Below are 27,758 nucleotides of genomic sequence, written 5' to 3' on the forward strand. Positions count from 1 at the left end.
TAATATTGAAGATTTATTTAAAAAATATATTAAAAGCACTTAAAATGTTATATTTTGGACGGGTACCTTTAAATAAAGTAACCTACGTATTTGAAATTGCGCGTCCAAGTATATCATTACCTAGTTAATAATTAGGTATATTCACTACGTAACATTTATCGGCAATACAATTGAAAATTCGAGAACCCTTGTCTAGTTCACGAAGTTATAGCGTCTTATTGTATTGATATAATAAATCAGTATTATATATTACTCTGCACTAGAGAAAACAATAATTGAATGAGTCTCAGGGTCGTATTCTAGAACTTTACTCAATGCTTAAGTCAGGACTTGAGTATGATTCATAGCACTAGAAATCATACTCAAGTCCCTGCCATTAGGGTCGTATTTCCAGTACTTGTGTTGCCAGTGCAATCCTGACTTGAGCATTGAATACGAAATCTAGAATACGACACTTAGAGTCGTATTCCAGAACTCTACTCAATACTCAAGTCAGGACTTGAGAATTGCAGTGAGCACTGAAAATCATACTCAAGTCCTTGTCATTAGGGTCGTATTTCCAGTGCTTGTATTTCCAGTGCAATCCTGACTTGAGCATTGAGAAGAGTTCTAGAATACGACCCTGAGAGTCGTATTCTAGAACTCTACTCAATGCTCAAGTCAGGATTGCAATTGAAACATAAGCACTGGAAATACGACTCTAATGGCAGGGACTTGAGTATGATTTCGAGTGCTTTAAACCATACTCAAATCCTGACTTGAGCATTGAGTAGAGTTCTAGAATACAACCCTTAGACATAAGTTTTTTTACTTACTTCGTTTCATCTATCAAAAAACGAAAGAAACTCCTTTCTTTATCCCGTTTAGATGATAATAAACAGCCCAATTCACGACCTTTATAAAAAGTAACGTAAAATGATGTTAAATATTAACGTACGACTTTCTTAATGAATAAATGAAAACTATATTCAAATATCAAAGCCGACTTAGCGCGAAAACGACTCGCCGACAGCCTTGTTGTCGTTCAGTCAATGTGACCGTCGATGTACGGGGCGTGGTGTAGTATCTAAGGCTAGGGAGGGGCGGAGAGTGTCCGTTCTCATTACTTATTTGTTCTCTGGTTGAAGTCAAATAGTTAAGAATAGAGTAAGTATTTGGGTAGAAGTGCATTGTTAGTTATGTTACGTATTCGAGTGCAGGATGATGCGTTCGAAATTGAACAACATATTTGCGGTGCGTTCCAAAGTTTTGGATTAGTTTTTATTTCGATCCTTTACTACAAGTGTTAAATAAAATGACACCATTTTTTAATATTTAGATTACAATGAATTACCTTTTAGTTATTCACATAATGACCTTGCGTTATTTCTTCGATTAGCTACTTCATTGTTCCTTTAGCAGTTAGTGACAACACACGAATTATTTTGGAATTCATTAACGCTAACAATAGAAATGATTTAAGAAGATACGCGTTTAAGTAACACGATAATTTTCTTGAAATATAAGTTGAATACAAGAAAGAGAAATTTAATCTAAATACACTTGTTTTTGTATTCAGTCACATAGTCGACGACTCAAGTGCCGATTTTGTTCTTGGATTTTATATTACCTACCTAGATTTTTTTATTACCCACTGGACAAAGTTTTTTTTTTAAATAAATTTATTTTATTTCTAAATATTCGCATTGTATTCCTGTACCAACATTGCACGGAATAGTGCGTAACCTACTTGTCATTTTCTCTCAACGGAAATATTCTAGCATTGATAAAATTCTTCAAATCCAATTAGTTTATAGAGAAACAAATACTACGTAAGGCGCACTTTAAGTTTCTGAAATGAATAAGAAAAAAAATACTATAAATGGTCAGAAATGAATTTATTGTTTCTCAAAATATTCTCCGTTAGCATTGATGCACTTTTTCATACGCATGAACCAATTTTGAAAACATTTATGCCTCTCCTCTATGACAACCTCTGAAACATTTTTCATACTCTTCGCCAGGATCTTCAGGTGATGAAAATCGTTGACCGCGTAGCTGGTTCTTAATTTTTGGAAATAAATAAAAGTCACAAAGTGTCAGGTCGGGACTGAACGCGGGATGGCTCATAAGGTCAACGTTGTTCACTTTCAATAATTCATTTGTCTGTCTGGCCGTGTGAGAACTGGCATTTTCGTGGTTGATGACACGGCGTTTACGGTTTTTTTACGGAGTTTGTCTATAACTTCCGGCAGACAAATGGTCGTGTACCAATCACTATTCACGGTACAACGATTCTCCAAAGAAACGGTAGCCGCGTGTCCAGTTTTATTAAAAAAAGAACCAATCATCCGCTTAGAGGCACTTTGCACGCGCGCCACTTTGGTTGGTTTCGGCCATCGAGTACATAACCAGAAATAGAGACGAAATGTCATTTAATTTGTTTGAAAACTATTCAGCCATGTCATTACTGTGACAACTGCGCTCCGATTGGCCAGCCCGAGTTCGAAACAATTGACGGGTATCGTCAACTGTTTCACTTCAAATCGGCCAGTTAATTTGAGCTTTGCTATATTGGACGAAAATTGCAACATTACATATTAATATTTAATTACCGATGATATGTGATTCCGTTTGTTTTGTAATTAGATGTTTTGCTGTTCCCAAACCACCGAATAGAACGCACGGCATTTTTAGAGATATTATCTTTATTACAATAAATACAGAATATTTTTTGGAATATACGGAGACGTACACACAGGTCAGTCGTTGGCCTGTCTATATTTCAGTGCAAACGGAGAGTTGATATTTATAAGAGCTGTATCGCTAATGTGTTACCAGGAATATATGGCTCTTATTTCGTTTCTGTTTCTGGTTATATACTCGATGGTTTCGGCTCACATCGAAATACCCATACGCTCGATTGTTGCTTTGTTTTGGGATCGTAACTATAAATCCATGTTTCGTTACCTGTTGCGATGTCCGACACCAAATTTGACGCCCCTTCGTTGAATCTGGTAAGCATGGCATTGCACCAAGTGACGCGATCCATTTTTTGAGCCTCAGTCAAAATGTGTAGGATCCACCGAGAGCACAGCTTTTTCACACCCAAATGATTGTACTTGATTCATGCCTAGGCCTAAAGATGCCCGAATCTTATGGTATGTCACATGCCTGTCTGTTATGATCATACGGCGCACAGCATCGATGTTTTTGTTGTTCACAACGTGGACGGGAGAACATCACGAAATTCGTCACTGAGATTCATTCACACGACCGCGTTTGAATTCTGCAAACCAGCTATAAATAGTCGTCTTGCATGGTGCTTCGTCGCCAAAAGCAGTTTGAAGCCGAGCGAAGCTCCGCTGAGCTGTTAAATTACACTTAAAGTCGTAGAAAATCATACTTTGAAAATTTTCACGAGTTAAATCCATGGTGATGTAGACAACCAATTTTTAAAATGACACCACAATGTAAAACCAAGTAACAGTCAGATGAAACAAACTATATTCTACAGCCAAGGAGTTCTATTTTCAAATGTTGTAATTACTTTTTATATACTGTTTATGTAAGTAGCCAGTACCGGAAACTTATAGTGTTGAGCCCTATGTATAATAATTTTATTTTAACGAATTGATGACCAGAATACTTTAACATTTAAAATGAATCTAAGTCGCATATATCTATTTGCTTTTCAAACTAATTAGACTTTCGGGCCCTGTCCCATGATCACAGCTGGCTGACTGAGATGGTGAAGTCATCAACCAGTTATGTCTAATAATGCAAACCACTCAATATTTCAATATTGTTACAAAAGTTATTAATTATATTCCTTATTTTAAATTTTTTAAGAAACATTCCAATTAACGCTACACGTGTTTAACAAAATTATTATTTGTGAAAAAATAATTAAGCGCGATTTAAATCCGAAAAAAATAGTTTCATTTGGTATTAAAAAAAAATGATTTCATCAGTGTAGGTAACAATCGCGAAAACCTTCTAAAAATACTTTAAACTAAGATTAATAAATTTTTAAAAATTAGTAGAGAATAAATGAAATAAAATACATAGAATACTACTTATACGAGTATAACTTATTAGTATTGGTGTATACTGAAAACTATAAAAAAGAAATTATTTAGTTGAGTTATCCACACAACGCTCTAAAATTTACTCGAAGTTCGAACGCACGTGAGTGGGAGAGCGAGTGCCATCTGACGTTTCACCCTCCCGCGCGTCGCACCCGTCTACCCGACTCGCTTGTTCGCCGCGTCAGCCAAGGCAGCCACTCGCCGCGCTGCATCGCGTTGGTAGCACGTGAGTAGGGAAGTTTTGTTGTTCGCCGTTCCCCAGCCGTAAACCGCATATTTAGAACTGTAATTTATCCCGTGTTCATTCACAAATAACACACAAACCTGTGAATAAAAACTATTTGTGCCCATTACCAGTGAACTGAAGGAACTGTGTGTTACAAAACAGTGTCTATAAACGTAATCTCTTCTAAGCATCTCTGCGAGCCGGCCCTCTCGTCGCGTGAGTATTCTAAAGTTATTTTAACTGTACTTTCCATGGTCTGCCATGGCATGGCTTCGAGGCTGTCAAGTACGTGTTCGCGGAAAAAAACTAGTAGGTATTAGTCGGCGAATCGAATTATTGAATGATGTCGACATAGATAGGTCTTACGAGAAAACAGTCGATCTAGGTCGCATCTTGCAATTTATTGGCTCTCCCTTGGTGCCTGGGTCATTCGAGATGTAATGTGGAAGTCCGCTTCAGATTAGCAAATTGATTTGGAACCGGTCGGCAAAGGTAATTTGCATTTTAGTGGTTCGAGACGCCAGTTTTTTCACTAATTGTGGTCGATTTGGTCCGCATTTCTTGAGTTTGCGGATAAAATTTGCGGCGGTGTTTATAACTTATCTTTTGAGAGTTCTACATGACGTGGTAAAACTGTATTTCTTAAGTAAGCACCTGCGATAGCCAGGAGTTGAGTGGCACAAACACGTCATCAGGTACTTCTGTTTGAATATTCAATGTATTGTTCAATAAGGGCTGATAACTATTATCATTTATTATCATTCTATCTGAAGTTATGAATATTTTGTAGAATTCAAACCTGTACAGGAGGATCAATGGTCACTTTACAATTTAATGTGCACTTTTGATAGTCTCTAACCAAAATTCATCTGAAAAAAATTTAAAGTGCCAATTCATTGTGACATAGGACCTTAATTAAAGATTTTTTAATGAAATTTTCTGATGATTTCTCAACAATTAAAGCTCTCAGATTGTTATGTATACTTACTTTTACATTTAGTTGTCAAATACCGACAAGATTTTGTAGTACTCATTAAGAAAAGAGCAATATAAACCTGTGTCTGCTTCTGAATTGTAACCTTTATATCTGCAATCCTACGTGTGCTATTGCAGATTTCAATTAAACTGATAATTTTGTACTCAAAAGATACAAATACAAGCAATTTCATCTTTATTTAGTTACTTAAAATAAAATCCTGACTTCGACTACCAAGTATTTGTTACCCTATCTTCCAGGGCTGTTTCATACAAAATATAGAATTCTATAGGAGAACACAATGTAAAGTGCGAAATTTGTATAGGAAAAATTCAGGGGGTGTACTCCCGTTTCGAAGAATTACTGTCAAAGAAGTAATATTCGACCAAATCCAATGTCAAGTATTAATTATATTACTTATTTGATAATAATTGTTTCGGGCAGATGTCGGATAAAGAACGGAAGTAGACTCCCTGTTTCAAATTCTTAAAGACGACGGTACGTGCACTCAGGACATAATAAGACGTTTTTTATTTTTTACTGACAAAAGTATATTAAGTAAACTGGGTTTCGCGTTACCGTACGTATTGAATGAGCTAACTGCATCAATTGCGAAATTCGCAGAGCGCAAAAAGTGTCGGGTCAATTCTAAATTTGCCTTGACACACCGCCGCCGTTAAAACAATCCTCATTTGGTATCGGGTACCGTTGCGACATAACAATGTTAATTTGTTCTACCATTTAAGGCATTAGTAATGAAAGTGCCAGCAGCATCGTTGGAATATGCTAGGAATTTTTAATAATATTTAAAGCCACAAGCGTAAGAAATGCCCTAAGAGAAAAAGTCATAGCCATTACCTTATTCTTTGCCAAAGAATAGATACGTACCGAAGATTGTTTTTAATGGGATTCGGTGAGCAACACTTATGACTAATGAGTTAATTAAGTATCGTTAACATATCGCATGTACAAACCATTACCGTCACTAAACGACGAGGCATCTTTTAAAAGGAATTTTAATGTTTCTGAAAATATTTGATCAACCCATTTATACGTCACACGTTAAGCCATGGTCCGCCACGCTGGCCCCATGCGGGTCGAGGATTTCACACGGTTTCCGAGGGTTGTGAACCTTTTTCGACGAGCACGTTTCATCAATATATTTTCGTTTGCCGAAAAGGTCATAGATAATTTCAAATTTAATTTCGTACAGATGAAGGGCACTGGGACCCCACGGGCCAAGGGTTTCGACCCCAAAGGCTGTGAATAGGTAGTCGGAGTTGAAATCCTGGTACTTATTACTTTTTATTTTTTTCCGCCAGCTTATCGTCATGTGACATGTCTGACGCCCAGTTGTCGGTCCATACTACAAGGGATGAGAGTCATTCTGTACAAAATTTTATCCTAAAAATTGATAGACTGTCTGGGAAACCCAAGGGCCGGCAGCTACCGTGCCCAACGCATTTGCATAGCCACACATAGGGGAGCAGCATCTTGGGCACCTTGCCGCGGGGACCCAATTTTATTCATATAATTTAAAAATTGCTTACTTTTATTTAAGCTTTTATGGTACCTTACCTGTATATTATTAAATTAATAATTGAATTTCGCACATAAATTCCGAAACTCTTACAGGCACGAGCCCAGATTCGAACCCACGGCAGGTCAAGCCATTTGACTGAACGGCATCTGAAAATAAGTTTAAATTTAAAAAAAGCGATATTTACATTTAGTGATCACATTGGTTTCAACGGGTAACTTACTTAGTTTTATAATTAACTATCTTATGCTACGTATCAATGGCTTCTAGTACTCAAAATCATTGAAAGATTTATTTAGAACAATAACAAACTGGGCCATACATACGCAATACGACTTTAGTAGGTAAGAAAATCAAGGTGTTTGTGGTCATTTGTATAGCCATTATGATAATAATTGTCACGTAGATCAGTAACTTAGAGATAAAGGGAACGCGGATTTAGTTAATACATGCATAACATGACTATTGTATCATTATCTCTTAAACAATCATGTCACGAAATGTCTAACGACGTTTTATATTTTTGTGTACTGTTATAGAGACACATGTGGTAGACGTAATAAATAATAATAGCTAATAAGTTTTAGTCAATAACTTGACTAAAACTTTTTATAAAATGTATGTAGTCAGCGGAGTCTACACAAATGCCGCCAAGTAGTAATGTTAGCATTACCGCGTTCCGGCTTTGAATGGTAAGGGTGGTGAAATGACAGGCACTTGGGACTTGGCAACTTGTGTCTCAGAGTGAAGGACGCAGTGACAGTGCCCCTCAGATCTTTGGGATCTAAAGCTCTGCGTGGCACTGCAACTGTCATTTACAGGCTTACCATCAGGCGCACGAATTGTTCGTCCCGTCACTAGAAAAAAAAGTGCACCACGAAAAAGGAATATTTTATATTAAAACCGATTAGGAAATACACAATTATGGTAGCATTTTAAGAACTTCTGAATGTGCACGTACCGTAACCGAATTTACTAAATGTAACTTGTGTACTAACCTTGTACAAAAGTTTCATTTAGTAAACGTGCAAGTCAAGTTTTACATTTAATATTTAAATTGAACTTTATCATTTACAAATATATTTCAAACATCTTAGATGGAGATTACCCGCAAGAACTGTAATATTCACTTGAGTATACTTGAGTAGACTTGGTTCTCCTTGCAAACTTTCATCCCGGTTAACTTTTGTGCCAAAAAGTAGCCTACGTCCTTCTCATAGTTGCCATCTATCTTTATACCAAAATTCGTCAAAAAATGTTTATTACATCGCAACATAAAAGTATAATTTTGTAAATTCACTACTGATAGCGCCAGCTAAAAATAAATAGCTATAGCTATAGCTGCTATTTATAGCTAATAAATAGCAGCTAAATATAAAAATCATAGAAACATTTCACACGATCGAGTTGTGAAATTTAAACAGAGTACCACGTATGGAGTAACCGTATTGTATTCGTAGGTACCTCCTTGTTGGATTTACAATACTCTCTTGGCTTCCCATAAAACTTGATTGGTTCATGCTTTCTCCTCGCAAATGTCGCATTTTGCATACAATTAAATACTAATTTCTTTTTGTCGTCGTTCTTTTATACAGAGCCGCCATTCTTCATTTTTGTTTCCAATGTAGTCCCTCCTTAGTGTTTCAAATTGGGATTTTAATTACTGGAGTTCGAAGTAATTTCGTCTTCCTACACTACAAGTATTCTAGTGGCTGTATACAGTTTGCGTGGAGAAATTAACAGGAAGATGGATGCATTTCTCTTGTGATAAAACTTGTCCTGCATTCACCCTGTACTTACCGAAAGAAACCATTGTCTGTGGGTGTGGTGACTGCCATTTTTCCATCATCAACCAGTGTCGACGGATACCACTTGATCGGTATCGTTGTATGTATTTCCTCGAAATAATTGTTGATTGGTGTGCGCTTAATTGCGGGATTGATTTATCGATTGTAACGTTGATTTCTTCATTTTGCGCTTTTATTTATAATGTCTTATGTATGTATAAATACACGAACAAAAATTTTTGGTAATGTCTTTATTATTTTGCCGCTCTAATCTCGAATCTTGCCTTGCAGCCAATTTTGCATACAATAAATTCATAGCTTTCACCCGACAACATATCATTTGTCATAGCATTTAAAATCACTTTCTTTAGTGCTATCATAGGTGCTATCGAAACAACAGCTACCTTCGAATGATGGAATTAAAGGAACTTATCTGATGAGGTTTTTAACACAGTCGTTTTGTCTTTGTCTTTTTTATTAAATTCTACTTAGATTATAATAATGTGTTAGTAATGCTTTCGATCGAAGTCTCATTAAACTGTAGATGTACTTAGAGAACGCATTTTAATTATTTTTGACAAGCTACCAGTGCCGGGACCACACGATACTCGCATTTGGGGTTAAAGCATAATAGGTAAATATTACAGTACAAATTGGTGAAGCAAATTTAGTATGCTAGCGGCAAACTGAGATTCGTTGTCTCTGCCTACCGTAGTTAAAAAAACATGTTATTGTAAGAAATATTAAGATTGGCGGTGGAGCAGCGTGTCAACGTGACGCCCACCCCGATTATCTCACCCGACATAAAATATCGACTTGAACCAATTCTTTTCTCAGAATATTGTCTTATTCGGAACTCTTAGTCACAACTTCCTTGTACATCGTTAAGTTGCCGTTAACGAAGTGCGGTCCCGTTTCGGTTACGAATACATTTCAAATAAAATTAAACATGAACGCATTCTTACTGCATGTATTTTGAGACTGCTAGTTTTTCGCAATCAGGCTTTCTATTGTGACATAGTATTTTTATGTCGCTTGTGTTCACGTGTTCACATACACAAGAAACTAAAACGTTGTTATTTTGGTACATATGCGTAGTACCCCGATCTTCGTAGTTAGAAGAAAATCACAATATTTTCCTAAACCCCATAGAGAATAAAAATAAATGTATATAGATTGTAAACTTATTATCGAGACGGATGAACAAATCTTATTGGACGTATGCTAAGAACGTAGTAAACGCTATACTGCAATGCATGGTGACGTAAAGTCGTATAAACGATAGTATTGTTACCACAGTGCTGTCACATGGTGTTATATTGTGGTTACATTGTGGGAACTTGCAGCAAATGTCTCTATTCAACAACTGTGCAATGCATTTGAGCAAATGCCTCGCGCTAGCAGTGTGTGGAAAATATTTAGAGATAGCTGAAAACACACCACACTTGCCGCTTTGCCATTAAGCGCAGAGTTGGATTTTTTTCGCACAAAACAATGTTTTTTAAAGATGACAACTCGAATTAATAAATGAAATAGAATCAAAAATACCACTGTCGATGTCAAATGAAATTGAGTACCTGTAAACTTGCAAGTAAAGGCATAATTTTACTTTTTCCAATGAGTAAATATCAAAATTCTAATTATATTTTATTATATTTTAATCACCCATAAAGCCTTAAGGTTACTTGCTCCAGGCTTTATCGCCAGTTCCTTTTAAACCCGATTTGAAAATACCTAATTTTATAACAGCATTTCATTATGTTTTAATGTTTCTTTTAATACGTGTTAAGGCACTTTTAACTGTTTCATGATAAGCCGTTTAGATATATCATAGAAGTTTATGTTTGTTACGATGCGTGTATGTGTATGTTTTCTATTAATTTATTTTAAGCCCTCATGTATTTATTTAAGACTTACTACACGGTCAGAATTCCATTAGTCCGTCCAATGTATTATGCTTTTTGTTTATATCAATTTCCAGTGAATTGTTAGTGTACCTATGCGAGTAACACAGACCCATAGCATGGTAATGGCGGCGTGCATACTAAATGCCGGAAGGGGTGGGCGTTTGTTAGTCTCTGTGTTTGTTCCTCGTCAACCTAACCGCACAGATTTTATTTTCTAATGTCAATAACTACTCCACGGCACGAATCACACCACTAAAATTATAAGTAGAAACGTACAATTTGAAGTAATGTCGAACTAAACCTATGAAAAACAATATGGATACATAGCATGTTATACTCAACTCCGTCAAAAGGTACGTTAAAAATTATATTTTCTTGAATCTGACATTATGACGGACGGTTGAAACGGTGAAATAACGTTGGATACAGTGTAAATAACCAACCACTTGAGGAGAACATACAACAATAAAGTTTAAGATAACAACCTTAAAATGGGTTGGTGTGGGTACTTTCACCTCTAAAGAATTTAAGACAGATTAACAGCGTACTCAAACTGTTTTATTATAGCCGATGTGGGTTTTGGTTCATTTAATTTTCAATCAGATGTCAGACTTCCATTCATTCGGTGCGTGTTTGCGCCTGCGCTGGCCAGGTGAAGTTAAAATTAGCCTAAAGCAGACGTTTGCTTCTCCCGTAAACACGTGTTATGGTGAACTTCCTGTTGAGGCCATGGCTTGTTATAGATTTTATTTTCTATGTTCCGTAAACAAAATTTAAAACTATAGAGATCGCTGTATCACGTTTACCACCCAGAGTAGCTACGTTCGAAACCATTACTAAAACAATTTATGTTTGTTGACCTCATAACGTATAGCAAAGGATCTAGATATAAATATTTAGTATTCGTAAAGTAAAACGTACTTTATATCCATCACTACAACTCCTAATTGCTGCCCAGTGAGAGGCTTGGCATAATGGCAAGGTCGGTAAGTCCGCTTTTGTGGGCTGTTTTACACTAATACCATCGACTTATGTATAAATATACAACAAAAATATGTTAAATAAATTGATTGATTTATTCTGCATATATTTTTATATTAAATATTTCAACGGCCTTATAGGTCGTGTTTTTTCTTAGTATTAGTAATAATATGTAAATAAATCTTTTAACAAAGCCTAAAATCTAGGCGCAAAACGCTCACCGCAGCGGTGTATTGTTGAGAAATGAGATTCTGTTGCTTTGGCTGGCTTATAAGCTCCTGGACCAGAGTTAACCAATCGCGCTATCGCTTGCCGCTGTGATATCTCTTCAGTGCGTGTGTATTAGATTTTACAAAGCGGAGAAACTTATCAATTATCATATACCACCACATTGATATAGATTACACCAAAATAAAAGTCAATAAAATTATTTATAACTGGGTTACGTCATATTTATTTATATCTTATAAGTAAATGTTGCGTCAGAACAGTTTTTTACAAAGTGTCCTTTGTTTATTGGAATTTCGGAAATATCAAGTTCGATCCGCCCATTTCTTAATTAGATTACAACTTTACATAAATAAGATGACGCTGATTATCTTTAATAGCGAGACGTTTGCATTAAAGCGGGTTTTATTACGTGAAAGTTGTTTTCTTCGCAAAATCAATGTTATGTTATCTAATATCAACTTTACTGTACTGTAAATATAGTGTCCATTTACTTTGTCATCGCCGCCATTGACTAATTTGAAAACTCTGGTTTCCAACGACTATGGTTTTCTTCTGTGTAACGAAACCTAAGTTAATTTACTTTGCTATTAAGGCGTAGTTACGTCATCTAGAAGTTATTTAACCTGTCGCGCCCGTTCCATACCTATGTAACTGGAATTTGCATTGTTCATAACAAACAGGCGTACCTATCTATGTAACGTGCTCGTATTTTAACAATGCATACGCACCGGTTCAGTTTTTATGTGATCTTGTATTTACAACTACGCCTCACTTGGCCAATGTCATATCCATACAAATATAGTTTTAATTATTTCCACTATTTGAATCTTTACTTTCGTTACATTAGTCACTGTTATTGCAAGTTAGAAATCGGCATTATAATACGAGAAAACCACCTACATAAATAGGTACATTTTGTCGAATCATCTATACATGGGTAATTTTCAGGTTAGGCTACTTCTAAACGTCTACTAGGCTACTACTAAGCGGGAAGTCCGTATAATACAACTCCGCGACATGGAAGGGCAGTTGCTGAGGGATTTTGTATACCGCCATACTATCTACTGTTGTCGATAAAAGTTCTCATTTTGAAATAAAATATAACATGCGTTAATGAATTAATTATAATTAATTAATTATTCCAGTGTTACAATTGAAAGGTCATTCAACACACTCAGACGTGTGAAAACGTGGCTGAGATCAACTATGATAGAAAACAGATAAAATGGGCTTTGTATGCTCAGTGTACATAGAACATTTATTAACGCTATGGGCGATTCTATCACGGAAGACGTCATGAACCGTTTTGCTGAATTTCCTCGAAAGTTACTTTTAAAATAGCTGTCCTAAATAAGAAATTAAATAAAAAATACCTTTTTTAATTTGTTTATTTTTTTGACTAGGCACCTATAAATAATTAGCAGGATCTCCTGCGGGTGTGTTCCGTATATACTTAATGTTTAGTGTAGGCATCGAGTATATAACCAGCGGGAGCCGGCTTGAAAAAAAATCTTTGCCTTCTACTTTTGATTCTCGGACTATCGTATACTACTCTACCTTATTTCGAAAGCATTTTTATTATTTAAGTATTCTATTCAAGTATACCATCTTTAAATAGTTGTTAAATAATATTTCTGATTACTACACTCAAATATTAAATAGTACTTCATGATAATATTCTAGAATAATAGAATAATAAAAATTGCCACCGATATTATAGGTAAACAAAACTGACCTGAAAATTGCCCAAACACTATTTTAATTTAGATATACAAGTTTAACTCAGCCAGAGGTGTGATGATGCCTTTCTCTTAAAGCACTTGTACGATTGCCTGATTACAGTATAGTTTCAACCTCCGAACATCCGTAAGGGTTTAAACTTTGTTGCAGCACGTTCGTAACGTTGTTAATGTGAGAAATCTTAAACAATGCAAGTAAAATCCGGAAGGCACGGCTCATCGGTCTAATGACCACTCTTTTCTACCGCCAGCCAAACAAGATCTTCAATTTTATTCTACGATTCTCCTCTGAGCACCCGCATCATGTGAGCGCGGGGGGCCGTATGGATCTTTACATTTTGGTCGGTCAATTCACGCGAGTCGGCCATTTTCTTGCGCGTGATTACATTTTAACCTGTGGGAACATCTATAAAATAGGATTTAGTGTAATTTAACACTCACAAGTTTAAAAAAAAAGTCATGGAAAGGTTTGAGATTTTAATTTTCGTTGGCAAGGTACCAGGATCCCGTTTGTGGATTCGATTCCTCTTGTATTTGGAGTTTATGTTATGCTGTAAAAATAATTTATGTTATAAAACTCTGTAGCTGCTCTATATTATTTTAATAGCCTAGAGATGTTATTGTAATTGAAAGAACAGAGTTGTGCATCAAACCTTATTGATACAACAAAGAACTTCACACTAAAGTTTCTTTGTCCGACCTTGGTGTTGTAAAACAAAAAGCAGCACCCAGACAAAACAGCTGTTGGGCACGTACTTACATACTATTAATTAATGCTGCCACGCTAAAATATGCTTATATTCTTAAGCAGTAGGTATGGTTTACCTTTTTGGTCGAAAAGGGAGCGAAACTTAATGAATACACCCCAAACACTTACAGATAAGGTGGACTTTTGATTGTTTTGGGCTAAGTAGTAATAATATTATGTTGGCTGTTTTTGCAGTACCGTTTCTTCGAGGAAAAGGTATTAGTGCTGACAACTTATGTCGATAATACTGTCGGGGATAGAAGTTTGAAAAAAACCTATGTACTACTAGTCGTGTACAAACAGCATTTTTTTTTCTATAACAAGGACATTTTTGTAGCGTGCGGCTCGATAGAATGCATAATGACGGTTTTGCGTTCTGCATCACTAATGCGCTCTCAGAATGCGTCTGCGCCTCTTGCTGCGCTTTGTGCGCGTTTATGGATGACTCTATGAATATTTAACAACATTTGTGGGTTTTATTTTGTACCCCGCAAAATATTGTATTTGTGTTTCAACTAGGTACAGTCGGTGCGTTTGGGATGTAGATAAATTTTAATACATCGCAACGTGAACAAAAACACACACTTCCATTCATAACATATGGTTGCTTTCACAATCGAAACGTTTCACTAACCTTCACCGGTACGATTTTCGGTCAGCATGCACGTGGAAATTGGCAACTTGTCAAACAAAGCTGTCGACCACATTGCACATATTTTAGCGTGCACCCGACAACCGGCGCTCTGTAGAATGAAAATGTTCTATTGTAACAGTCCGCCCCAGATTTAAAACAATAGCCATTGATCCATAATTTGATTCATCACGTCAATTTTCGACGGAAACTCGTAGAATATTTTAATTGCGAATGCCATAAAAAATTTAGAGACTTAGGGTAGGCTTTTTGAAGACTATATTATTACCTACCGCTGTCGTACCGGAGCTGATTATTGAATCGAGTTTGACTTGACGTTTTTAAGATTTTTTAATTTTTATAATGTCAAGTAATGGGACGAACAAGTCATGCGCCTGATGGTAAGCTACACGCCTGTCCTAACAGTTGAAGTGCTACTTTTAAATCGCAAAGATCTGAGGGGCACTGCCACTGCGCCCATCACCCTGAGACATAAGTTGCCCAGTCCCATGTGCCTGTAATTTCACCAGCACCCTTACATTTCAAAACCATTAGGTACTTGCTTAGGCTTGGCGGCAGTACTTCCCTGGACGAACTCTTTCACAAGGAGCTGGAATGCTGCTAAAGTTTTCTTCATATATTTTAAAATTGACAGCATACTTGTGTAACATCCACGTCCTCATTTCACGAATCTATATAAAACGCAAATGTCGATGTTATTTTGTACTGCCACCACTACATAAACTAGCATGTGTAATTCGAGTGGCACATTTTCGTTATAACGTAGTTTAAAAAATACTATCAGGTTCAATGCCACCGCAAGGCCGGGAAAGAAATTTGGCAAACGTACGTATACTGAGTTCATGTCATCTCTTAAAAAACAATGTTCACACGAGTTAACGCGTTATTTTATTTTTGTTAGACGTATCAAATAACCTTTCAAAATTCATGAAGGAACTTTCCTTCCTGGCCTTGGATTAAAAATCTGGAATTATCATCTTTTAAAACATATTTCTGTATTTAATTCCTAAATAATAAGACTGCGTTACAAATACCGTCACCTAAATATTCACTAAATCAAGATCAAACAGTAAATTATAATTAGTCAGTATCAGAAACGCATACCAAGCACGTCAGTATTAATGTTATTTTAATACCAGCTAAAAGCGACTTTCATAACGATTACTAGGTCCCAAAAATGGCGTGAATTGGAATGCCGCTGCGCTCGTTAATCCGATGTCAAAATAAATACGTCGTATTACGATAGTTTGCAGACATGTGTGGTTACGACTATTAATTTGTGTTTTGTGAACAGTTTTTTAGTCTCTGGGTCATAAACTCAAGGTGCTGACAGTAATTAGTAACAAAAATGTGTCCTCTAGACGTTAAGTATAGCGTTGGAAATTATTTGGAGAATGTTTGTTTGTTCATTACGGACGTTATTTACGCTATTGTGCACATAGTAATGAACTGAATCTAAACTTTCTTCTAGTTATAATTTCACTTTGATTTCTCTCTACCTCCTGCTCAGGTTTTTTGTGCTAAAACTAGAATGATCGTTTAGTTAGCAGTGTCATTTGAATTTGTACCCGAACAACTTTTACCTATTGTAAAAAACATGCTTTCACTGGCGATGTTTAAGCCATCGATCAAGTTTGAACGTTTTTGAGTCATAAGCCGTCACCAAGTCAGGATAGATACTTAAGATACGCGTTGATTGATATGTTATAAAATTATTAAGAAGCAGTGAAGTGAATCCTAAGCTGCATACCATTTTCTAGCTTAATGCTGTTTGACATTAACCATATACTTACATATATGTATTTTTAATTATTAGGAACCATAAAAGATGTTGCAAATTAAATACGAAAGATGTACGAAACACGTTTCGTTTAAATAATTTAAATCATACAATCAACAAACCCGTCTTGTGATTCGGTTTTAAGCTTTAAACATTTCTAATAGCAGGATTCGCTCAGTTCCAATTTAATGGAATAAGTCACTGAATTCATTACCATTTTGACAAATGTGAATTAATCTCACGGTGTACGTTAGAAACAGGTTTTTAAGTTGGTGTTATTGTCGACATAGTCCTCCCACGATCTACTTCTCCTTTGTTTGATATGAATTACTGTCACAAAAGACACACAATACAGAGTGGTTTTAGTTTCTAAATAGCACTGAGATTAGGATGTTCCACAATTCAATTTAAGTTTTGTCTATTTGGCAATCTTTAGAAAATCCTAAGTGATAATTAAATTTAAAGTACCACCATGGTGACCGAGAAATGAATTTAAAAAAGTGAAAAATTCTGTCGATTGGGAGGACAAAAACCAAACGCAAGTTTTTGGAGGAATTTTTGAGGGTGTCCCGAGCGTAATTCCAGATTTCTAATCTTTTTTCCCTTTCTTTCCCCAACTTCAGTCGAAATAAGGTTCCGAATATCACCAATGTGTTTTATTTGTTTTCATATATGCTAATTTTGTTATGCAATTATGGCTAGTTCCATTTGAGGGCTTTTCACGTTTCATTATGTTGTTGTAATATTTTTTCAAAAAATCATAAATAAACACTGTGAGAAGGCAATGGTCGTATAGTTTCGTATAAATCCTACTAAGTTCGTGGGCTGGTGTGATACGAAAATGTCAGACATATTAACATACTTTTCACGAGAAACAACTCGAATAAAATTATTACAAGTCACGAGTGACACGAGCTGTCCCGACTGTAAAAAAAATACGCTAGTTAATTAGTTCGATCTGGTACAGGACAGGCGTGACTTCTGCTAGACAAAAAAGGAGTGTACATTACCCGGAGTACACATACTGGTACTCGTTCGCAACTGAAAAACGAAATATTTCATTGCGAGCAAGTTTGCGAAATGGTTGTTTTGCTAACGAGTTGCAAATTGTTAAGTTTTTCTTCATTTGGTATGTACAATGTACGTACATCCTTTTATTTATACATATCTTCTCCCTGTTTGTGTATGGCATGTTGTACTAAACATAACCAACAACATTGAACATTCAACGTGTTTTCGAGAATATATTAACACATATCAGTGTCGTGACAAACACTCGTAATGCCGACAAATTTCGTCTAACAGTAATTTGCATAAGTCACACGCAATTAGTTTTAATGGAATTTATTTCGTACAGTGGACTCCGAACGGCTGTGTGCTAGCGGTTGCCTCTTACTGACTGATAGATAAGTCGTTAAATTTTTTTTGAAGACGGGATTTGTAGTATTCTCTTCACACAGGAATTAGATAAAATACATTACTTTTCGAGACTTGCGATCGTTATGAAAAGAACGGTGCTAAATTCCACTTTTGCTTGTAATATAACGTCGCCTTGTATTGGGACTTTGCAATGATTTCGCGTAACCAGGCCTTTGGGGCACTCGTGTTGTACAATTCGTCACGCGGATTGACCCATAGAGGACTGCGCGTGCGATTCACGATATATTTTTTATTGTTAACAGTTAATATACTGGTTAAACACTTCGTGATCGCGATGGTGCATTTGGAGCACGAATGCCATTGATTGATTTTATTTAAAATAAAAGTTATTTGGATTTGTGTTAAAAGCTAGGCCCATATTCTCCAGTAAGAAACTTTAATATCCTGTATAAGTTCTCTATTTATAGATAATTTGGTTTAAAGTTGTGTACTTATCTAATTCGACCTTTCCCATGTCAGAAATAAGTTTTTTATCCTGACTCTCACCTTCTTCGGCCGAAACCTAGTGGCTTACATCGCGAGTGCGTGCGACTGTCTCGTTTTTATCTCCCGCTGCCACTCCGTCACCGGCCAGTAGAGTAATTGGTTTAATAGTTGCGGATTCGGAACGCATCTCTCACTTTGTATGCTGCCTCCCGGACCTTGTCACAGGACAATTACCAGTGGTAAATTGTGCTTTAGTCATTCATTTGAATTAGTCGACTCAACGTTAATAGCCACTTATCTCTTCTACTTGCAGAATACGATTTTCTAAGATAGTTCACTGTCAATATTTAATAACATTTATTTCTCTCGTGAGTTTGGGTGTAATTTGTGGTTGTCTATGTGTGTGTCCATGGCACCCGCGACACAGGGTTTCCCTAGTACGGGGATATGTTGAGTGTGCGTTATTATTATTATTATATTAATAGTACTTTCTCATGTTGGTATCCCAAGTTGATCGTTTTTGTTTTTATAGCTTAGTGACAGATTCAGAGATCAAGCGATGATAACTACGTGTAATTATTAATTGTGTGCACAGAAATAGAACGAAATTGCCTATAGTCAATAATAATTGTAATTTTTAAGTTATGAATGTTACGATGTTTGACCAACGTGATATTAACTTATTTCTGTGAAATCACTCCATTAGTTTGTTATAATTATTAATACAAAGATCAAACACTTAAAAAAAATTTCTTCGATCCGGCCGGATTTGAACCAACCTTTGCTAGGTGCACCAACCTAACAAATCCATCAAAACGTCTCTGACGGTCAATAATAATTGTCAACAATATTTGTGTTTGAGGGACCTGTATAATTGAATCGTTAACTCTTTCTTTTTCAGGTGCCAGCTTTGGACAATTACATCGCTTATATTTTGGTTAGTCAATTTATGATTATGAAATCTATACTCTGCTAATTTTGTTGATGGTTCATCAAAATAATACTGTAGACGTGTAGACATTACTTTTGCATCTGATTAGTTTAACGTTATTAAAAAGTTCTATCAAAAAAACTTAAATTAAAATTTTAATAACTCCGGTACAGAACAGTATACTCTGTAATCTCAGTACAGAGTAGGTACTAAAAAAACCGACCTCTAAAGTTCTTTGAATTACATCTATTTGCCAAGTTTTATTGAAAATGGTTTCCGGAAAGTGCGTGAAACCGAATTCATCACCTAGTTTGCCACCCTTAGAAGTGGAATATTTTCTTCAAATTTAAATGGGATCAATACTGAGGTTCTTTTCAACAAAGAATCATCAAAATCGGTTCACAAATGCCAACACACATACAAAAAAATACAGTCCAATTGAGGACCTCCCCTTTTTAAGGTCGGTTAAAAGTTAATAAAGTCACCATCTGTAAGCTGACAACTTGTCAAGACCAATTTAATGAGTCTAGAGTTTAATAAGTAGTTTAAAAGTCGGGTAGTCTACAGACTGACCTGGTTGCAACATCAGAAGAAAGTATTAAATAAAACGTAATTCGCTTGTGATGGTTTATTTCTCCACTCAGAGTACAGAGGGAAAAGATCGGATACAAAAGATTCAGCGCTTATTTATATAAATTTCTTCCCGCCGAAATCGCCAAACCTCATCGAGGAATAAGGTTTTTAATTAGCGGTGTTGGCTATGACCCACAATAATTACCAAAAGATGATGGCAGATTACAAGCAAAGCTTATAGTTATGACAGTCTATGACATTAAGAAATATTAATTAGCAACACCGATATAAAAGTAAAATGTCGTCTGTAATTCAAATTTCTCAACACCCGACACTTGCCAACTTTACTGCAGTATATGAAGACTTATGAACGTGGAAAAAATATATGCATACATTCTTTCCACCATTGAAGAAATGTATATACCTTCAAATACTTGAAATATATTAAAAGAAGAAAGTCTCCTAGACACAGTATTTAAAAAGATATGAAAAAAAAAAAATTGTTGAAGATTTGGCTTGATGGATTTATTCCGATGCCGTAAAACTAATATTAAAAAAAATCTCAACAATAACAACTTTAACTATGGTATTTTAATTTATTGTGAAAAGGTATGACAAATAAAGTAAGTAAGTAGTAAAAGTAAGTTTACAAAAGTGATTCATTTCAATAACCGTATTTGTTGGATTATGATACAATATAAAATGTAGTAAGTATGCAAAATACGACCTGGGGGCCTACCATAACCTTTCCAAAAAAATCTTATTTCAATGTAAGCATAAAGTAAGCTTATTGTAATATTACTTATTTTCGTATCACGGCAAACCTATCAACCAAGTAATGTATTATTGCTAAAGTGACTGAAAGAACGAATGATTTCCCAATATTGTCTATTCCTTACTAAAAATAGGAAAGAAATAACGCTATATGAACTGTATAATGCCATCTCTTTCTTTTTTGATGTTCCGAATCGTGTTATCGTAGTATAATGCTAAAGTACTTAATGTTATTTACATTCAGAGAATTATAACTGCTAAAAAAAGTAAAGTATGTAATAATGAAATCTATTAAAATTACGTTGTTTCCAATTATTATTCCGTATTTTCATGAAGAAAAATAAATAAAACAAACTGAGTCTTGATAGTCGCGTTGTGAATTCGGAAACATAGTGTAGTGTCAACTGTTAGTTTCCCCAAGGAGCATATAGATGGCGATGTCATAATTTTACGAAATAAACATCGCGTACTTTTATTTTACGAGAAATTATTTCCCATGTGCTATTAAATAAAAAATAAACAAAATATTGGAGAGATATATGTAAATAAATTACTTCAACTTAATTTTTAAGCATATTATTTTACAATTCAATATTTAGACAAGAAATTCGAAAATAATATTGTTTTCTTTGTATCCGTGTAACTATTATATATTTTAAGATTGCTAAATTTGACATAACGACAATATTACTTTAATGTTATAGCCGCGTCATAGTACGAACTGAGTGAATGAATAGTCACAAAGCTGCCAATAAAACATCATAGTTTTAACATTGTAATAAGCTTACTTTAAGCGCGTCGTGGTACGAAAAGTCAATGTAAGTTAAAGTAATATTGTTCTAAGCGGTTGTGGTAGGCCCACAGGACCCTATGTGTGCTAATTTTCTTGGAACCAATTGTAATTCTACTGTAACTCCACTGAAATGTTATTGCAATTATGATAATATTTGTTATTCTGCTACTATCTAGTTGCAGTGGCAGTTGAGTCTCAATGGAATGTCCCAGTGGAACGGCAGTGATGGCATTCATTTATTCAATAACTAACGGTCGATGTTGCCTTACTAAAACTATCATGGAAATTACTATGCTTATCTTAATTTTTGACCCGTTGAATCAGCAATTTAGTCTTCAAATTAAATGAATTTTTTTATATGAAATAATTAGTACATGGATGTGACATCGACTCGCCATTGAAGAGCAAAATACCAACAAAATGCAATGGCAGTTGTATAGTAGCTCGGTGGTTAGCCACTGACAAACCATTACTCTTAACTTTTAGCTGAATACCAAACGTACAAAATCCTGCTATTGACACTGTACACAACTGATTGATTATTTAAAATTAGCACAACTAAGGACCATCCTGATTAAAATAACCTTCTAATGACAAAAAGCGCTGAAGATCAGTCCATCCGTTTGGGAGCGACGACGTCACATGTAGTAATACAGAAAAACACACCTACACAGACAATAGCTTGAAATCTATATCACCCATTTTTTGGATGGGGGTTAAAAATTTGCGTATGGTTGTTCTGGATAGGGCGAAAATTAACTTATTTTATAAAATTGTATTAACTAAAAATTGTACCAACCGCGATCTAGATATTAGGTTGTAAATCGCGCCGACTGAACGATATTGAGTCCTATTCTTAGATGCCCAAAATAGTACCAATATTTTTTGGTATGGCTCTCTAATTGCATTGTAATCTTATTAACGAAACTCTTAACATTTGTTCAGTTGTGTAAGAACGCTTGCGTACTATGTCCGCTTCGTATCAGGGGGGCTACTCTCGATCTCCGTCCGACATCCGTCCGAAACAATTACTGCCAAATAAGCAATACTTGACCAAATGAAAAGACGCGTGATGCGAATGAAGTTTCATGCTGGATACTTGTCTTTTAATTTTGTTGAATATTACTTATTTGACAGTAATTATTTCAGCAGCTTTTCCATGTTTCATTTAGCCGTACTAATTCGAAAATTAATAGTTATCTCCAAGGTCTTTAACATTATTTAACCAACTCAATGACTACGACCGACGTCTAGGCCTTTCCTGCAATAGCGTTATACGCTATTACTAATAACTTCTTATCGAGTGACTGATATGGCGATTATTGTGTTTTCGTAGATGCATTAGTTCCTGTTATTGTAATGTTTTATTTTTATGTTCGGAAGCTTTTATTTAAGCATGGATTGATCATAAATATATCCATTTTGTAAAAGTAGTTGTAAGCTCCCTAATAAAATAGAATTATTGTAAGAACGCCACAGGCTTGGTTACGGAAAACTAAGTTTTTAAAATGGCTTGTGCATTTGATGTGTATTTTTATCTATTACTTATTCCTTTACGGTAAATGAAATCCTATTTAGTTTACACCAACAACAATTGATTGGCGCGTTGTCGCGCATACATTACAACACGAAACAGTGTGTCCATTATAAAATCGATAACATTCCGTCACAATCACAGAGATGTCACGTACATTACATATAACATCCTAGATTACCGTCCTCTGATATGACACAAGTTATAGAAAAGTAGCGATAAAATGACTTCCACACTGCGTGGTTCTTTTTCTGAATAGGTCAAAGACGCATTTTTATGATTTTGTTACGGGTAACTAATATAATAGTATTATTTAAATAGCTGTTCTTTTTTTTTTCAAAACAAATGTTAATGAAAATCAGGACTTTTGTCTATTCATGTAAATATGAAGTTACTTTTATTCTACAAAGGAGAGGAGTATTACCAAGATTAACTAAATTTATTTTAATTTTCACTCCCGCTAAGTCTGGAAACTCGGAACAGAATCGCCGTGGCATACTGTAGCGGGCGAGCGCGTGCGCCGACCCAAATACCCGCTTCTAACGGTGCGTGCGGCCACTGTGTGAGTCGACCTATACTACGGATCTAGTGTGGGTGTACTGACTACAGGATTGTGTAATTTTTTCCTACACTAAAAATCTTCATATCATGTCGATGCTTCATTTATTTTAGTACTCTAATGACTGAATACTATGACGCCATTTTGACTGCGCTAATAATCGTGGCCGCGTGCAGGCCCCTAGGGCCTTACCATGGAACTCTTATTACAGTTCAGTATAGGTTCGTCACGAGAAAAATGCGGGATGGTCATATACACTTCACGTAGCGCCGTCTCACAACGATTCACTTTAGGTCCTTAACTGAATCGTAATAAGAGTTCATGGTAAGGCCCCAGATCTTCCCTCGTACAGGTATTAGTTAACAAGGGGCACAAGAGTGCTGAATGGACTTGTATTATATAAATTCTGATGGTGGAACCTATACTACACAATTCGGGCGGTGAAATTCATACTCTTGAATTTGCAAATAGACTCTTGTGTAGGTAGTTCTCATCGTTAGAAATGTTGAGTCTACTACAAAAAAAAAATAATATGTTGTAAACGATTGTTTTATCACTGACGTATAAGTTTGAATAAAGCGAAAATTATTATGACAAGTAGACTTAGCAGTAACAATCGCGTTACAGTTACACTTACAACGGTTACATGTATTTTTGGCTTGGCCTTAGCCGACCCTCTTACGACACACGTAATATACTAGCATTATTCATACATTATTCATACATTATTTATACAATCAATGTTATATAATTGAGATAAAGTTTGTTATCAGTCTTCCTAGGACTGCCATACAATGACAATGAACCTAAGAAGTTACCGTTTCCATAACGGACCGTGACCGGTCACTTATAAGTCATAATTAGTGGGGCTGCTAATTTGCCACTTGATGGCTTAGATAATTATGTGGACATGATAGCTACTCAGTAGTATAGTTGCATGTTTACTACACTTTACCTTCACTTAGTGTAAAATATATAAACTGTAGTACAAGCTAAAGAGAATTTGGAAAGTTATTAATAATAATAATAAACGCTGTTTATTTCCCGAATAAAAAAATGCAAATTGAAAGCACACATTAAGGCGAGGTATTTCGCGTATATTATAACGCGAGTCTAGAGTTTAGGTTTCAGGAGGTGAGGTTTGGCAGTCGCCTGAAGAACAGACGGAGGAAATTTGGCACAAATCCGACTTCGACAAACGCCCGATGGCGACTGACAGGGCTGCGGGCGGCGCGGCTTGTTGTTAAATCGCTAGACAATTTCAGATTTTGTTGTAAATGTGAATTTAATAAATAATGGGGCTTCAGTTAAAATTATGTTTTCAATTATGTAACATTATTATTTCACCATAATTTTTAAATTTGTAGGTTACGAAAAGGTTATTTTTTTCCTTAACAGGGCCAATAGGCTTGGACCGGTTTCAGTTTCGATGTATGTTGCCGGCTAACAAGAACGCCAACGATTAGGCAGCAGTAAGGTATTTATTTTTGGAAGAACCTCTTCAGCCGACCGCAGTTGTGAAGATCATACCTGAGATTGTAAACATATTATCTCTTGACGCTCGTGGTATTTATATATCTGCCAGGCATTGGCATTGTCACGTGATCTCATTGAATTTCAAACAACCCAAAACTGCCGACGTCACTTTGTTTCTTGCGCTTTTATATCGAATAGGTACGATGTTTACCTTTTTATACTTATTACACAGCAATGTTGGGAGAGGCCTATGTGCAGCAGTGGATTGAGATAGGCTGATAATGATGATGATGACACAGCAATATTTCCATATTAAAAATTGTATTGCAATCTTGAAACTCCTCCGAATGAAAAGATGGTATTCATTTTAGGCCTGTCAAAGAAGCTATTCAAGTGGTATTCAACTAAATTGGTTACATTGTACAAACAAAATTATTCTGGCAAGTAGGGCTTTCGCCAATTTGTAATTTTCAAGTCGTTGGTAGAATTCGTAATGTAAATATCTTGCTACAGCTAAAACTATTGACATGGAAAACACGAACATCATTCAAAGTTACTTAAACTAAATTAGCTGAAGGAATGCGTGACAGGCGTGCGCTTATGACCTTGCAGTGTCGGCTGGTGCCGTAAAATATTACATACATATACTATGTGCACCTTATATACCTATCTGCTATTACATTCCGCTATACGTGGCTTACTTATATGTAAGTACGTAATAGCTGTTGTGAGAGCGTCATGTAAATGTTCGTATAATTATTTATTTCATATTAAATGAAATAATTTATAAGAAAGAAAGGCAGGCCAATTGCACCCTTAATCGACGAACATGTATGAATGCACTGATGCGTGGTGATCAGGCAAAGGATGTGTGTCAGGATCATGGTAAATGGAAGGTGATAATAAGTTGCACTACAGTTCCTTGTGAAGGCGTTCGTCCAGGAAACTACTGCCACCTTACCTATTTCTGCCGCCAAGCAGTAATGTGAGTATTACTGCTTTCTGGTTTCGAACGGTAAGCGTGCTGGTGAAATTACAGGCACAAGGGACCTGTCAACTTAAGTTTCAGGGTCTCAGCCGTGCCCGTCACGAAGTTTTATAAAAAAAAAGTGTTTTGACTACCTTTATGGGAAAAGAGCCTGAAGTATATAGAAAGAAATAAAGAAAACTGTTTATTACACAAGCATAGACGTTTTGTCTACAGAGGAACAATAATAATAATAATAACAATTCAAATTAATCTTTTACAACAATAAAAAAAAACTATTGATACTGATTACTGAATTAAAACAATAATGCAGTACTTAATTCACCGTCATGCGCGTCGCGACTGGTGCAATCGGGACTCGCTCAGCTTTAGCCACAAACGGCTTTATTTAAACCGTTTCGTGGCGCTGATTTTCAGCAAGCCCGGGGCGAGTGAGCCACTGACAACAATACAGAACTCAACAATAAATAAATAAACAGATAAGAAATATATACATATATTTTATTATTATTATTATATTGAGCAACGAGACGAACTAGTCATGCGCTTGGTGGTAAGCGACACGCCTATCCATGTCAGTTACAGTGCCACTCGTAACTTTGAATCCCAAAGATCAGAGAGGCACTGCCACTGCGCCGTCACCCTGAGAGATAAGTTGACAAGCCCCATATGTATGTAATTTCGCTAGCACCCTTAGGGTTGATTCAGAGCGAATGTGCGGGCGCGGCGACGGTGCGGGCGCGCGGGTCTTGGCGTCTTCGCTTACATAGTGCCGAAGGGGCTACGAGCGTGTAGATCCACACGTCGAAATCGCAAACAGACGCTAGACGCTAGACCAAGCACTGAAAGATACGGGCGAACCGAGCCAATAGATCTATTAATATTATTAATAGGTCACTGTGAAGCAAGGACTGTCTACGTACATTTTATCTACACGCACCCGCGGCCGCCGCCACTCTGTAACCCTTCAAAACCGGAACGCAGTAATGCTCACATTACTGCTTGACGGCAGAAATAAATAAGGTGGCAGCACTTCCCGAGACAGACTCTTCACAAGGAGCTCTACTGCTGCTTAAACTTGTATGTACTCGTATACATCGCGTACATCACGGATACATAAGTTATATTTACTCAAAATTCCATAATCAGCACTATCCTTGGCGACCGTAATAGTTGTACACAACATACTCAATGTAAAAAATACACGATTGACTGAACAGAACTAACCTGTAATAATAAAATACGAACAATATGAAAAAGCTAAAATATTTCTACTAAACATAAAAAAATTACAAAAATAATAAGAAATTACATACACTTAAGATAAATCTTAAAATTGTTAAAACTTTGTGAAAGTACTCAAAATCTTGGATCGCCTCCTAACGATTTCAATTATATTCACGTTACTGCTTCTGCGTACTTGGATGACAAAAATCCGTGGTAGTGACCCGTTTAGCTCTTACAGGTAATCTCGATCTACGATAAATGATTATCACTAGTATCAGGTTTCTTACCACGGTATGACTTCTTTTTATTTTCCCGATATTTCGGAACGGTTGCACGCTCCATGGTCACGGGTTGACTGTGGAGCGTGCAACTCCATATCGGGAAAATAAAAAGAAGTCAT

The 27,758-nt window shown here is 36.0% G+C and overlaps 1 protein-coding gene across 4 annotated transcripts in view; it reads left to right on the forward strand.

The window, feature by feature from the left end:
* The first annotated feature begins 4,246 nt into the window (after window positions 1-4,246).
* The window catches only part of LOC113239499 (LIM domain only protein 7), a 112,959-nt gene continuing 89,447 nt past the window's right edge, over window positions 4,247-27,758 (forward strand). For 3 of the 4 annotated variants that reach the window (XM_026476530.1, XM_026476533.1, XM_026476534.1), the window contains exons 1-2: window positions 4,247-4,512; window positions 19,405-19,440. The gene's annotated coding sequence lies outside the window, so the exon portion shown is untranslated. The remainder of the gene's footprint in view (window positions 4,513-19,404; window positions 19,441-27,758) is intronic. The other variant, XM_026476531.1, reaches the window with a different exon arrangement.

Source organism: Hyposmocoma kahamanoa, unplaced genomic scaffold (genome assembly GCF_003589595.1).
Source record: "Hyposmocoma kahamanoa isolate Upper Pololo Valley unplaced genomic scaffold, ASM358959v1 99879, whole genome shotgun sequence".
Taxonomy (NCBI): Eukaryota; Metazoa; Arthropoda; class Insecta; order Lepidoptera; family Cosmopterigidae; genus Hyposmocoma; species Hyposmocoma kahamanoa.